This window comes from Plecotus auritus, assembly GCF_963455305.1.
Source record: "Plecotus auritus genome assembly, chromosome: 8".
In the NCBI taxonomy this organism is placed as follows: Eukaryota; Metazoa; Chordata; class Mammalia; order Chiroptera; family Vespertilionidae; genus Plecotus; species Plecotus auritus.
In genome coordinates this window covers 9,182,278-9,198,397 of record NC_137782.1, presented here as the reverse complement: position 1 = coordinate 9,198,397, position 16,120 = coordinate 9,182,278, and the positions used below count along the sequence as shown (strand labels likewise).

Sequence of the window (16,120 nt, the reverse complement as noted above, 5' to 3'; positions counted from 1 at the left end):
AAAAGAAATTTCAATCGTTGTACTGTTGGTATTTGGCTCTGTGGACTAATGAGTTTGGGACCACTGGTATAGAACGTCTAGAGGAATGTTGCTGTTTGATTTAACCACACACCTGAATCCTCTTCAAAAATGACTTTGGAAATACCCCAAATTCTATGCAGCCCCTAGGCTGTGTCACCTTGTTACAGAAGACCAAAGAAATGCCAAGCACTCTTCCTAGAGAAAGGGAGGGACCCTGTTTATCAAAACCCGTGGACTCTGGGAATAATTTCCAAATCAGAGTGAAGAAACAGGCAGAGGGCTTCACTTTTTATAACCTTCCGGGGTCTTTGTCTTGCAGATATGGTCCCGCCCCCTTTTGTGGGCTTACAGGAAGGCCCCCAGGCCATATCCCATGATCTGTCCTGGGGCCAGCGATAACCATCCCCCCCCCACCCAGGGCAGTGCATTGTTCACAGTTTTTATGGCCTGACACACCTTACAAGACCAGTGTCCTCCTCAACCTTCCTTTCTAGTTAAAATGCCTTTTTTATTTTATTACTGACTTCACTTTTATCTGAAGGATCATTTTAATGTTTTGTAAAAAAATAAAAATCCTTAATCCCCGAGAAAACTAACTTTTTTACAAGAGAAGTTTGCAGCTTTTAAAACAATCTCTTCTTTAAAGTTCTGTGTTGCCGAGTCAGGCTCTCTTGGAGAACCAGGTCTGATTATTTCCTTCGTAGACGTAGTGCAGTGCCTCTCTGATGTGAATCGTCCTTAAGTGAGAGAAGCTTTTTATAAGAGGGCAGAGGCGCCGGTGCCATTGGAGTGAGGGGTTATTTGATTCATTTCCTACTGGAGAGTGTAATGGGGAACTCTGACTTTTCTTCATCTGAATTTTTACCCCAGGTCCATATCTTATCATGATGAAACTACCTTCAGTCCAAAGGACAAACACCAACTGGAAGCAATAAGTTCCTGTGATTTTGCTTCAGGAAAAAGTGCAGTAATAAGTAAACACATAGATCAAGTTGTATTTAAAATCTTACTTATGATATATTTAGACTTGGGTTGCAAAACATAAACAAGAAACGGTTGGGTAGAATTTTGAAATTATTAGTTTTCAAAGGCTCTAAAATTAGGCTGCTGTGGGATGGGTTTTTGGAAATTAGCTTTTGCAAAATGATGTTTTCCATTCAGTGTTGGGAAGTAAACACAGCTACTGTTGAGGATGCTGCCTGGAGGCAAATCCACAGTTATCTGGAATCTTCTTCCTGGGTATAAATATCTCCAGGGGTTTCTAATTTGGAGACTTAAAATGACAGTCTAGAGGAGGCACCTGCAGTCCCCAGCGTGGATGCGTTTTTGGACCTCCTATAGCCATCTCGTCTCCCCAAATAATACTTGTCTGAAAAAAAGAAAGAAATGACAAGGAGAACAAAGATGGAGATTGCTGGAGACAATTTCCCTGGTGGGAAACTGATGGTGCCATATGCCAGTCAGGGGTCTCCCCATGTTTGTACCCCCTCTTCCTGCCTTACAATCCCATGTTGCATCTCTGATGAAGTATAGCTCTTACCCATGAGTACTAGAATTGCCTGTCTTCTGCCCATCATTGCAAGATTACCCCTTTCTTTTCTTCTAGAAATCTAAATCTTAACTTTTGTGCAGGCTCTAGCTATGGCCATCTGAGCAAGCTTCCCGGCCTGGATTCAGTCTGTCTATGAACCATCACCAGGAGGACCTTCCTAAAACAGAACTAAGCATCTCTTCCAGCATTCAAACAGCAGTTGGGTTTGGCTGGGATTCCTCCATCCCCAGCATAGCGGCAAACCTCCACACCTGTATCCCAGTCTGCCTGTTTCGTCTACTCTCAGTAGTCCCTGCTGCTTTCCTCCAGCTCCCATCCCACTACCCGGGGCCCTGAAATCTGGCCACTTCCTTCCTTCCTGGTGCCTTTCTGCCTTGTTCATATTACTGAGCCACCTGAACTATTTTCTTCATTTGTTATACTTTTCAAATATCATGGATCGTGATATCCTCTTCTCTCCCACAACACTGCCCTTTTTAATTTTACTTTTCTAAATCTCATCCCATACTACTTTTACAATAAAAAAATGCATATGCAAATATATATACTTTCACCAACACCTATGAAGTCTTTCCTAAATTAAGCTGTTTATTTCTTCCTTTTCTCTTCCAGCTATATTTTCTCCTACTTATTTTTTTTAAATCTGTTTTTATTGATTTCAGAGAGGAAGGGAGAGGGAGAGAGAGATAGAAACATCAATGATGAGAGAGAATCATTGATTGGCTGCCTCCTGCACGCCTCCTACTAGGGATCATGCCCGAAACCCAGGCATGTGCCCTTGACCAGAATCGAACCTGGGACTCTTCAGTCCACAGGCTGACACTCTATCCACTGAGTGAGACCGGCTAGGGCTCCTGCTTATTTTTTATCTTATCTAATAAAGAGGGAATATGCTAATTATCACTCCATCACAAAGATGGTTGCACCCACAGCTGAGGCCAACTTCTCATAAGGAGCCTTAACAAGCAATCAGCAGGGACCTGAGGCTAACGCCCCCTCCCCTTCCCCCGTGGGGCTTGACAGGGGACCTCAGGCCTGCAGGGCTTGACAGGGGACCTCAGCCCGCCTTCCACACCTGGCAGGGCTTGACAGGGGATCTCAGGCCGTGCCCCCCACCCAGCGGGGCTTGACAGGGAACCTCAGGCCACCTTCCACACCCAGCAGGGCTTGACAGGGGACCTCAAGGTACACTTCCTGTCCTGGTGCTGGGCTAGGGGACCTCAGGCTGCTCCCCCTGCTGATGGGGCTTGACAAAGGACCTGAGGCTGTTCCTCCCTCCCGGTGCCGGGCCGGGAGACCTGAGTCTGTGCCCCTCCCCCTCCCCGCCGGTGTGGCTTGACGGGGAACCTCAGGCCATGCCCCCCACCCAGCGGGGCTTGACAGGGGATCTCAGGCCATGTCCCCCACCTGGTGGGCCTTGACGGGGGATCTCAAGGCACATCCCCCGACCCTGGTCTGGGCTGGGGGGCCTCAGGTCATGCCCCCCATCCTGGCGCCGGGCCAGGGGACCTGAGGCTACGTTCCCTGCCCTGCAGGGCTTGACAAGGGTGGGACTGGCCAGGTCTGGATCTATCCCAATGAGTGGGGGGCGGGGGGGGGTGGCCGGGTCTGGGTCTCACACGATTTTGAGGCGCATGTGGGTGGACGGGGACTTCACTCTGGGTCCTGTGGTGCGCCCCAGACTCTGACAGGAGGAAGGTTTTCATATACATTTTACTAATTTTCTTTCATCTCTGACACTTCTATTATAGAGAAAGGGCAAATAGCAATATTAAATTATTTCCTCTAATTAATCCCCTTTTAATGTGCACGAATTTTGTGCACCGGGCCACTAGTTACATAATAAATTTGTAAGGTTTGAGGCACAGGAAATGGAGTCAGAGACACAGACAAGTTAAAAGAGGAAGTTTATTCTGCACTAACAAGCGAGATTCATTATGAAAGAGGGTAGAAAAACCAGGATTAGAGAAGAACCCAGCTGGGCTGTCTTGCAAGGGGAGAACAGCAACACGTGCAGAGGTGAATACACCTTTTGAGGGGAGGAACGGGAAGGGGTGGGGCCCAGGGAACTCGGCACATGCAGATTGGTGGTTCAGTGTCTCGGGAATGTCCCGGCCACAGACGCAGGTTATGTCATACTCCGCCCACCAGTTGGGAGAAGGGAGGATCTATCATTCCAGGCTTTTGGTGATATTAAAAAAAATTGAGAGTCCGGGCAAGGTCAGGGAGTGAAGGTCCTTTTTCTGTAGCTACTTCCTGCTGAGAGGGGGCATCATCAGGGGTCTCAAGGATTCTGGTGAAATAGGTGTCTCTAGGTTCTGAATTCAAGTCCAGATAGATCTCTCCCACCTTCTGGTTGGTGAATGCCTGCATTCTGTTCTGCAAAAAAAAAAAAAAAAAAAACTAGTGAAACAGCGCATGAGAGAGGGGCCAAAGAGCAAAATTAAAGGAATAGGTACCAGGGGGCCTAATGATGGGAGGAGCCATGGGGTAAGTGAGCGAAAAATGGAGTGTTTTCTGTGCTGGACGAGGGGTGCAGCAGCATGATTTCCCCAAGGGACTGGTTGGTGAAGTCTCGAGAGCGATCCTGTTGAGTCACTTGGGAGTTAAAAGCTGGTCCTGAGGCTGCCAGAGCGTCACTTGTCTGGTTTTGCTGCTTTTCTGGGCCTGGAGCTGAAATACAACCTGGGGGTAAGGTTCTTGAGGAGGACTGAGTCCCCCGGCTGGAGGGCTGGTCCTTGGGAGTCTTGGTCGGCTGGTTCTGGCCTGGGCAGAAACCTGTCAATGTGTTCCTGGAGCAGTTGCCTGAGTAAGGGCAGGTATGGAAGATAAGTAGCCAGAAGAGGAGGGTCAGTAGGGAGACGATGGTTGAGCAAGAAGGGTCTCCCATAGGAGCTCAAAAGGGATTAAGAAGGTGGGCTCCTTGGTGTAGCCTGGATTCCGGTCAGGGCCATGGGCAGGAAGTACGGCCAGGAGCTGCGAATTTCTAGAGAGAGTTTAGGTAGATGGTCTTTAAGGAGCCTGTTGATCCTCTCCATCTTACCTGATGATTGTGTGCGGTAGGGTAAGTGCAGTTTAGTTAAGTCGGGATTAGAGAGAGGAAAATCTGAGGGTCCCGCCCGAGGTTGAGTGAGGGCCTCGACAACCTCGGGGCAGGAGTGCGTTGCCGCAGGTTGGATGGAGGCAGCGGGAAGGAGAGTGGCCGGCTTCAGGCCTGGGGACTGAGTTAGGGAGATGTCAGGACTCTCGAGGAACAGGAGATGGAGTTCCTGCATGCGAGAGGGGGCAAGGAGAGATAAGAATCAGTGGGACAAAAGATCCTGTAGCCTATGGGTGGAGAAGACCTGTAAGGGTTGCTGGAGGCAGGACCATCCAGGTGAGTTGGCGGGATACCTGCTCGTCTGAGTCCTCCCAAGTAAATGCAAACAGATGGTAAGAGTCTGGATCCAGAGGGATGGTAAAGAAGGCGTCCTTGAGGTCGAGGACAGAAAAGTGGGTGGTACCAGATGGGATGTGGGAAAGGAGAGTGTAAGGAGATCTTCTGGGTCCCCTTAGTGAGAGCGGCGGCTGCAGCCAGAGCCCGGAGGCAGGGCTGCCATCCCCGAACCGTGGGATCAAGCTGTCTGGACAGGTAGGCTACAGGGGTTAAGGCTGGCCCTAGAGGCTAGGTGAGGACCCCCATAGCTATTCCCTGTCTTTCATCAGTAAATAGTTGGAAAGGCCTAGAGATGTCTGGGAGAGAGAGAGAGGGAGATGCCAGAAGGGTATCCCGGAACTTAGAAAAAGCCTGGCGAACGAGGGAGGGTGAGGAGAGGGGGCCTACTGGTGTTTCTTTAACGGCCTGGTATAGGGGCTTAGCTAGGAGAGCAAAGTTTGGGACCCAATGGCGGAAGAGTCCTACCAGCCCTAGAAAGGACAAGATCTGTTCCACAGAAGTGGGAGGCTGTAGGTCTCATATTGCTTGCGTTTGGTCAACTGTCAGTCCTCGGGAATTGGGCGTCAGACAGATCCCCAAGTAAGTGACGGTGGAATCTGACAGTTGCGCCTTGGCAGGGGACACATGGTATCCTTTGTCCCCTAGAAAGTTGAGGAGGCCAGCTGTATGCCTCTGAGACGTGTCCAGGGAGGGGCTGCAGAGAAGGAGATCATCTACATACTGGAGAAAAGTGCTGGGTTCTAATGAGCATTGTCGAAGGTCTCTGGGTAAGGCCTGGCCAAACAGATGAGGACTGTCTCTGAACCCCTGGGGCAGGACCATCCAGGTGAGTTGGTGGGATACCTGCTCGTCTGGGTCCTCCCAAGTAAATGCAAACAGATGGTAAGAATCTGGATCCAGAGGGATGGTAAAGAAGGTGTCATTGAGGTTGAGGACAGAAAAGTGGGTGGTACCAGATGGAATGTGGGAAAGGAGAGTGTAAGGATTGGGGACCATGGGTGGATGGGGACCACTGCTTCATTGATTAGTCAGAGGTCCTGCACCAGCCTGTAGGTCTCACCTGCCTTCCTAACAGGGAGGATGGGGGTGTTGCAGGGAGAGTCAATAGGTATGAGGAGTCCCTGCCCCAGAAGCCGAGTAATGAAGGGTTTGAGGCCTTGGCGATGAGTTAGGGAGATAGGAAACTGGGGACAGGAGGGAAATGAGGTGGGGTCCTTAAGTCTGATCCTGACTGGTGTATGGTGTCTAGTAACCACCGGGGTAGAGGTATCCCATACTATTGGGTCGACAAGGGACGCAGGTAGTGGGGGATCAGCATTCCCGTGAAGAGAGGCGGCCAGGAGCAGAAGAATCAGGGAGGCTGAAGGGCTCCAAGTGAGCTGCAGAGTGGCCCCTAGTTTGGTGAGGATATCCCGTCCTAAAAGGGGCACGGGGCATGAAGGCATGACTAGGAACGAGTGGATTATAGGGCTATCGTCGAGACAGGGTAGGGCCCATTGGCCAGCGGGCAGGTGGATTTGCTGTCAATACTCATGACCGAGATCGTGAAGGGAAAAATGACCCTGAAAAGGAGGGCAGGACAGAGAAGGTAGTCCCCGTATTGACCAGGAAGGAGGCCGGCTTACCCGCTACCTTGAACATTAGTTACCCTGGGCTCGACGAGGGTGATGGGGGTCATTAAGTCCGGGCATCTTCAGTCTTCAGCCAGTCTTCAGTCATGGCCAGTGGCGGGTCATGACCTGGAAGGGCGGGCCCTCTACGCTGAGACGCAGAGGGCCTGTCACTTTTCCAAGGGCAGTCATTTTTCCAGTGGCTGCTTTGACTGCACACTGGGCAGGGCTTGGTTGGAGCCCAGGGCCGGGGGCAATGCTTTGCCCAGTAGCCTTCATTTCCGCACTTGAAGCATCCTCCAGGTGGTGTTTGTCCTCTCGTTGTACCCCCACCACACACGGTCCCCTTGGGATCGTCGGCCACATCCTCACCACGCATGGTCCCCACGGTCCCGTTGGCCTCAGAGCTGCAACCAAGGCTTGGGTTTGCAAGTTCACCTTCTGTCGAAGGCGGGCTTCCCGATCCGACTCTGCCTTCTCCTCACAGGCATTAAAAACCTTAAAGGCCGTATTCACTAGATCTCAGACCTGGGTCTGAGAAGGCGTTAGGGGAGGGAGTAGTGGAGCAGGCGGCGGGCTGTGGGCTGGAGGAGGAGGAGCATGGTGGTGGGCGGCCACACCAGGCCGGGCCCACGGGGGTGGGCTGTGGGAAGTCTCAGTAACTTTATTCAAAGAGAGGGGTTGGCAAGATGGCAGGCCCCATGGAAGCGGCAAGCCATGTGGCCAACATGGCGGCTGCTCACAATACACAAGGGAAGAGCAAACCAATATTTCTACAGACAAACAGAAATCTCACTTAGTTGTTTGGAGCGGCCAGCAGGGCAGCAGGCGGGCGGCTCTCGCACTGTGCGGTGGCCTCTGCTCGGCTTGTGGCCTGAGGCGGCGATATCGGCACCCGCAGCAGCAGCCGCCGGCTGGGAAAGGGGCAGCCATGGCGAAGGAGGAGGAGGAGGAAGAGAGGGAGCAGAAGGCGGGGCGGCAAGAGCGGGAGAGGTGGAGATGAAAGATCAGCTGGGTCGAAAGAGTCAGAAGACAGAGAAAGGGGCTGAGGACCAGTTTGAGGGGGTGAAGAAGACTTTGTGAGGAGGATCTGATGAGTGGAACATGAGGAGTAAAGCGAGGGGCGGGAGCAAAGGGCCACTTCCCAGTTTGCCGGTAGAAATTACTGAGGTCAGTGAGGATGTTAAAATCAAAAGTCCCATTTTCGGGCCATCTGGACCCATTCCAATTCATACTGAGGCCATGCCACGTTACAGAAGTAAATGAGGCGTTTAGGATGCAGATCCTGGGACAGACCTAGCTTAGCCAGATTGGTGAGGAGACATCCTAGAGGTGTGCTAGGATCTGGTTTAGATTTTTTTTTATTACCCTTGTCTAATACCTGGGGTTAGTAGCCGGGGCTAAAGGACCAGCGTCCCAGTCATTTAGCCAAGGCTACGGACGGAGGGACCTGAGGGATGGCAGGGATGTCTCCACTACCTCCTGGGGTCTGGGAACCCCTTCCTGGAAGAGGGTCCAGAAAACAGAGGCCAAAAGGCCGGAAAACCGAGAGGTGGCAGGAACGTCTCCGCTGCCTCCCACGGTTTGGAACCCCTCCTACAGGGGCCTGGAAGGCAATCTCTGATGCAGTTTGTGGACAGAGACGCCAGAAAAACGACTGTCAGGAATCAGCACCGGCTGGGACTTAGCGCTGACGCTGCCGAGCTGGGGGGAGAGGCAGGAAGATCCTGAGCCATGAGGTGGGAGAGGGGGGTACCCCATACCATGAATGGTCAAATGGAATACTCGCCCTTCCCGGGTTTTGGCACCAAACATAAGGTTTGAGGCGCAGGAAACGGAGTCGGAGGCACAGACAAGTTAAAAGAGGAAGTTTATTCCGCACTAACTAGTGAAATTCATTATGAAAGAGGGTAGAAAAACCAGGATTGGAGAAGGACCCAGCCGGGCTGTCTCGCAAGGGAAGAACAGCAACACGTACAGAGGTGAACACGCCTTTTGAGGGGAGGAACGGGAAGGGGTGGGGCCCAGAGAGGAACGGAACGGGACGGGGTGGGGCCCAGGGCACTCGGCATGCGCTGGTTGGTGGTTCAATGTCTCAGGAATGTCCCGGCCACGGACGCAGGTTACGTCATACTCCACCCACCAGTTGGGAGAAGGGAGGATCTATCAAAATTCTGCCTTGTAGGTTGGTTTGTCTCTTGGTACCTTAGACTGGAAGGAGTTTCAGGATGACACCTGCATCTTCCTCACCTTTGTATCTCCAGTGGCCCTTTCAGAAGGCCCAGCTCATAGGGCGAGTTTTGTGAGACTAACTCCCTGCAGGGCCCGACTTGTCTTAATAGCATTTCTCTCTAGTAGTTCCTTATAAACTTTTAACCTTGATTGTAAACTCCTTCGTGGCAGTGGCCATCTGTTCTCCTTTTGTGTTTTCCCCCAGAGCCTTAAGCAGTATCAAATGCATTGTAGCTTTTGAATAAAGGGTATTGAGTGAATGAATGAATGAGTGAATGATGGATGGTGGATGGTGTGGCCTCAATACTAAGGCTGATGGCTGGCCTGGGTTTGACAGACATATGTGTAAAAAATTAGCTTCTTGTTCTTTCCAGATGGAAAGGAGTCTGATTTCAGCAATTATATGTTAATTAGTAATTGGTGTTTTGATGTTAGAATGTAAACTGGTGTTGGGATTTCTCCAAGTCAAGTCTCTGATTCCATATATATATATATGGTGAGTTCTTTCTTTAGTCCCAGATTTTGTGGGTGTTGAATGAATCCCGGATATAAGTCCTCAGAATTCCTAAATGAAATATTCTCTGCGAAGGCCCAAGAGGAAGTTCAAAGTGAATCCATGAAAACAATCTTGGCTCAAAGTTCAGTGGGAAATCCTGGTAATTCCAGTGGAATTGAGATGCCAGAGATGGTATTTGCTTCTTTTTGTGCCATATGATGTTTTATGGCATTATGTCGACTTAGTGGAAATATTCCTGTATCACAATGCCCATTTTTTTCTTTATTTTCTTAAAATGTACACACTAGGCAGTTAATGACCCTCTGGATTTTAAAACCATATCAAGATATTACCTTGTCTTCTTTTTAAAGGCCCTTCAATTTTGATGGCACCAGGGCATGTGGTCTTAAGTATGGTTACTGTTCTTTTTCTGAAGAAGAGAGTCATTCACAATAATAGAGGTATTTAACTTTGTTCTCTTAGTAGAGAGAGCGAGGTATACTGTGGCCTGAAACATACAATTATATGGCAATGAGTTGCTAATAGATTTACAGAATATTGCAAGAAGATACTTTACCTTAAGAAGAAATTTTAGGAGCCATTATTTGAGAAAGGCTATCTTCCTTCCTATAATGTTACCTGTACCAAGGCAGGAATGTTATCATATTTCATTTGTCTTTTTTCAATGCCAAAAACAGGGACTTGTTCAATTGAATTGAATGTGTAATAATAGCAGCATTTATTCTAAAAAGCAAAATAACCCATAACACAAATGCACATGATAAAAACTGGGGGAATATAAAAAAAGTAAGAACTATGATTCCCTACTATCTTACCTTTTTAGGAGGCAACCATACATGTAGCAATTCTGGAGTAAACCCAGGCAGTGTACAGTGAAATGCTTGGGGGAAACTGTCAACTGTATTAGTCATGGAGATTTTTACGGTTGAGAAAGAACATGCATTAAGACTTGAAGGAAGTGTAGAATTTGAATAAGTAGAATGGAAGAGGAAATAATTCCAGAGAGGAGAAAGGTACAAGTAAAGCTGTGAAGAAAAGAGGTACCATGGCTATATAGGATGTTCAGAGAGAAGGCCATCTTGATTGGGAATAATGGGATAGAGTTAAAAAGCAGTAAACGGTAAAGTTCTTTGGAACGTATACCTACATTTAAATGGAGAGCTTGAATACTTACAGTGGATAGGCATTACCTGATATGGGTAATGATTCATCTTTCTTGGCCTCTAATCTTTAATGTGTGGGATTGGAGGTAAATTTCTCATGCTGTGCTTCAGCAATGATCTGGAACATATTAGAGTTGTCTTTATTCACAGACACTATGATAACAGTTTTTGTAAATGAGAAAGCAACCAGGATTGAACTACTCAAGAGTGTGTGTGTGAGAGAGAGAAGGAGGGCAGGGGGTGGAACAGGCATTTGAAGAGAGAGCCTCTGAGTATTTGAGGAAGGAATTGCTCAGAAAACTCCCAGTGCTTTTGATTTGGGGCATGAAGAAGCAGGAAGAGAAAATAAAGATGGGGGAAAGCTGGAAGAAGAGTCCTGAAGTTTGGATCACTTTTCAGCTATATTAAGGAGAAGGGTTGGGGTATCGGTATAGCAGGCATAGATCATGGCAAGTAGAGTCAGGTGGGGGTGTCAGGGAGGCTATAAGACAAGGTATTACCACCTTCTCCTTGATGTAAGTCAATGTCACACATCCTCTTTCTCTGTTTTCTCAGGCACACAATGAATGTTTGAACTAGTCCTTCTAGACCACTACCAGCCCTATAAATTCTACAAATTGAATTGCTTTATTAGATTAAACATGTTGTTCTGATTTCATTCTTTTTTATGAGATGTGTTAGTCTCATTTCCACAATGGAGTTATCATGGGATTCAGAAAACAGTGGTTGAATTTAATTGGTTTCTATGCCAATGTCTCCTGTGCTTTTTATTAAGAACACTATTGTTATGCTAAAGATGAATGGTGGTGGGAAAAGAGGAGCCTGCTTTCTCATGTCAAAAAATAAGGGAAGGACAGGCAAACTTCAAGTTGAGCTTTGGGGTTTCCCAAAACCTTAAATTAGAACCCAGGAATGAGTTGTGGTAGATGGGAATGTTAATATGGCCTTCATGCTCTTGACTTGAGAATCTATTTTGGCTGTTAGAGATCCTTTGAACCATCCTGCATATAAAACTGTCATCTATTATATCAGCAAAATTATTCTTAATTATATTGCATTTTCAACCTACCACATTTTTTCCTTTTCTCAGTGTGTGTGTGTGTGTGTGTGTGTGTGTGTGTGTGTAGTGCTGATGGGCACAAAATAAAGAAAAAATTGCTTAAAGTATGAACAAGAACCAACTTAAATCCTAAGCTTGTTTATATCTAAAAACATCCCTTCAGCCCTGACTGGTTTGGCTCAGTGGATAGAGTGTCGGCCTGCGGACTGAAAGGTCCCAGGTTCGATTCCGGTCAAGGTCATGTACCTTGGTTGCGGGCATATCCCCAGTAGGAGGTGTGCAGGAAGCAGCTGATCGGTGTTTCTCTCTCATCGATGTTTCTAACTCTCTATTCCTCTCACTTCCTCTCTGTAAAAAATCAATAAAATATATTTAAAAAAAATAAAAAACATTCCTTCACTACTATAACTTAGTCATTCACATCTGAACCCTGCTCTGTAATTTATTATTCATCATTTGATTGGATTTTATTAATGTTCCACTAGCACTTCTTTAAGGAATACTAAACTGGTGTCATATTCCTGTCATCAATCAGGATGACTCCATGGAGATCCTCATCAGATTTTTTTGTTGTTGTTATAAGGTAAACTTTGGTGCTATAAAGAGTGTTTTTATTTTTAAATATTGATTATCTGTCATGATTTGGCACCAACTTGAGTTTTCATGTTCCCTGAAAAATCATCTTTCTTTTTCATGCTTCTGGTTTGTAAACTGCCAGCTGACCTGTCTTTAGGGCTAAGACCTACAAGGAGAGGTGAAGTCTACTTTCCTAGGAAAGGGCACTTATTAAGGGACAATGTCTCTGGTAAAAATTGAGTAGAAATCCTAGAAAGTCAGCAAAAAAAAAAAAAAAAAAAAAAAAATGGAGCTAGGAGCATTTTCTTCTAGAAATTTGTAAGCAGCAATCCACTCTTGAGCAGACATTTATTGTCCTAAATGCCTTTCCAAAGGCATTACCTCATTTGGTCCATGTGGTCACCCAATGAGCCAAGTAGAGCAGATGACACTGTCTCTACTTTATGGATGAGACTGTGGCAGCTCTGTGTCTTGATGGCACTTAACCTGATAACATGGCACACAAGGGGTGGAGCCAAAGGTGGAGCTAGAGCTTAATTACTGTTCTTCCTGCCACTCTTGGCCACCTCACTCATAATTTATTCCTGTCCAACATCCATATGTTCTTCTCCTTCTGCTCTATCAAGCAAGAACAAGTGAGCTCAGAACTGTGAAGACAATTTTAATTATATATTCACATTACCCTCAACCCTGCTGATGATTCTCTTTAATGCCAAAAAAAAATAAAAATTCTTGGATGGATTAAAAACATTAACCCTCATTTTCTACAAGCGATGTAGATAGCTTTCATAAACCTGAGAAGAGAAAGATTAAATTCTGTTCTCATATCCTCTATGTTCTAACTATTACCTTTGGAAAGTCATTTTATTTTTGTGTTATTCTTAGAACTGGAGAATGAAGGGCATGAACAGATAAACACTAGAATCATTTTTTTTAAAAATATATTTTTATTGATTTCAGAGAGGAAGGGGGAGGGAGAGAGAGATAGAAACATCAATGATGAGAGGGAATCATTGATTGGCTGCCTCCTGCACACCCCACACTGGGGATGGAGCAGTAACCCGGGCATGTGCCCTTGACTGGGAATCAAACCTGGGACCTTTCAGTTCGCAGGCTGATGCTCTATCCACTGAGCAAAACCAGTTAGGGCAACATTATAATCTTTTCAACTTTGTATTTAATAAGGTTTGAACCCGAGTTTTGCTCTGTTTGTGGGGCAGAAGGGGGGACATCCTTTGATCTTAAGGCTTGCTAAGTAGCCAGGAAGTGGCCTTTCATTATTGATATTCTTGTTAAATATTGTCAGTAGCTCTCAAATCCATGTAACCTAGTCATTCTTTATTTGTGTTCTTTATAAATGAGCCTATAGCTCTGGTACCCAGATTCTCTGGGAAGCTCTGAGTGTGTAACTTAGAGATGAGGGACTGGTTTAAAGTATTTTGCTTCTATAAGGATATTTTTATCATTATAAAGCTGAATTTTTATGTTTATTATAATACTAGAGGCCCAGTGCATTAATTAATGCACTGGAGGGGGATCCCTCAGCTTGGCCTGCCCCCTCTCACAGTCCAGGAGCCCTCAGGGGTGGGAGGTGACACAACGATGAGGGGAAGGAGATGCCGCATCACACCTCTGCTGCTGCCACTGCTGGCAGCACAAGCCTCGGCCGGCCCTGGTTACCTGAGCCTTGGGCGGCCCTGGGCGGCTGGGCAGCCACCATCTGAGGCTTGCCTGTGCCTCGGGCAGGTCCTGGGGGGCTGGGGGGCTGAGGGGACTGGGGGACTCCGGAGGGAAGGCATGCGGAGTGGCTGGACCTGCCTGGGGGCCGGTCCAGCCTTGCCGTGTGCCTGCTGCCCTGGCGGGGCTGAGGGCACTGGGCACTGCCATCTTGTGGCTGTGGGCACCACCATCTTTGAGGGCAGGGCAGTCAATTAGCATATTCCCTTCTTATTGGCTATGGGCACTTCCATCTTTAAGGGTAGGACAGTCAATTAGCATATTCCTTCCTTATTGGCTGTGGGTGCTGCCATCTTTGTGATGGTGTGAGGGTCAATTAGCATATTCCTTCTTTATTAGATAGGATTACCCTTATATTTCAAATATGGATATCAGGACCTTTATTGCTATGGTCAAGTAGCTTCTGAAAAAATGTAATAATATGAATAGTTTTTATTATAGAATAATCCAGCTCTCATCTTAGATGCTACCTCTGAATTTGAAAAATTTTAAAAATGTTTAATTTAATAGCATTTTTTTCAAAAGTATTGAAAGAATAAATAGTTTTAAGCATTTAACAAGGACATGTTTAGAGTACATGATATATGCTCATTTGAAGCTTTGAGTAAATTTAAAAATTGAATTAAATGTTAGCCAAAATAATTTAAATTAAACCATAGCACCAAAACATATAACTATAGAGAATCACTTATGTTGTTGTACCACTAATATTGCAAAATTTCTGTTTAAGAAATACTACCAAACATTCTAATGGATTGAGGGGGCAAGAGGTTATATTTCAAACTCTAGTCCAAAAGACCAAAGAAAATTGAAGAGCATTCTTGAAGGAGATTTCAGACACAACAGGGGAGGGAGTTGAAGGTGTTGTGAATGTTTATCCTGCAGAAATAATAGGAGATATGTCTGCAGTTGTGCCAGAGAGAGTTGGGCTCTACCTCCCTCTAGTTCCATGAGTTCAACCTAGCATTGAAGACAATGAAAAGAGACAGCTTGCATCTGAACATAAAAAGTGCTTGTTTATTGATCACGTCTTTCAAACAAACCGAGATGGGGAGGGCGATCAAGGGGAGGCTGGACAGAATATTTCAGAGCAGCCCTGTCCAACAGAAATACAATGTGAGCCCAGCAACATATATAGTTTTTAAAGTTCTAGTGGCCATATTTTAAAACATAAAAATCACTGGTAATGTTAATTGTATTACTATTCTGTTTGACCCGGTATCTTTAAAATATTATAATTTTAATATAAAATCATTATGAAATCACTAATAATAAATTGTACAATTTTTCCCCTTCCAATTCTTTAAAATCCAGGGTGCATTTTATACTTACAGCTTATCTCAATTTGAACCAGTGACATTTCAAGTCCTCCACAGCCACCTGTGGCCCGTCCCACTGTCTTGGACAGTGCGGTTTAGAGTAGTCAAGCCTAAGAACAAACTGTGAATTGCTACAACCCAATAAAATATTCTTCCTTGAACAGCAAGGGGGCAGAATGGATACTGTTTTCCAAGCAAAGGCATTTTGGGGTCATGGCACAGGTTTAGGCTGACAGGAGAGGTACTTAGCTTTGGGGACCATGGAGGAAGAGAGGAAGAGTAGCGGTCACTGTTAGCCCACCCGGCAGTCCTGTGAATTATGAAACGAAGGCCCCTCTGAGCAAGGAAAATACAAAAAGAATCCATCCCCTCAGCCTTGGCTACACCAGGGCGAAGCTGGAGGAGAGAGCAGAGCTGGATTTCATACTCTCTTGCCCCTTGGGCTGCGGCCCCTCCTGGGCACTTCCTGGCCCCTGTGGCCGGCCTGCGAGCCAGTTTCTACAGTGCCTGCTCAGTCCAGCTTCAGCTGTGATTCAGAAACTGGTATAGATCCTAGGCCCCTCCCCAAATTTGATGAACACCACGAACCTTTTGTCAAGGCAAAATTGTCAAAAGATTCGCAGAGTGTCGATGGTCCATGGACTATCCTTTAATGTATGGACACTTTTAAGTCTGTGAACCTGTGATTAAGAAACCTGGCCACAGTAACAGTTGCCCCTATTTCTCCTGAAGACTCTCTTGTGTCAGGGGGCCGAGAAAACAGGGACATAGGTGACGCATAGACATCCTTATCTCTCTCCTGTCCCAAATAGGCTTCATGGATGTGAACTGAAAGTCACCAGCTTACCTTGTTTAGCTTGCCAAGTTATTGTTTTCTCTGGAGCGTGTGAGGATTTT

The 16,120-nt window shown here is 46.6% G+C and overlaps 1 protein-coding gene across 4 annotated transcripts in view; it reads left to right on the top strand.

Moving 5' to 3' along the window:
• Positions 1-16,120, top strand: part of DCC (DCC netrin 1 receptor) — a 983,595-nt gene that overhangs the window by 189,846 nt on the left and 777,629 nt on the right. The gene's annotated exons all lie outside the window — the stretch shown is intronic.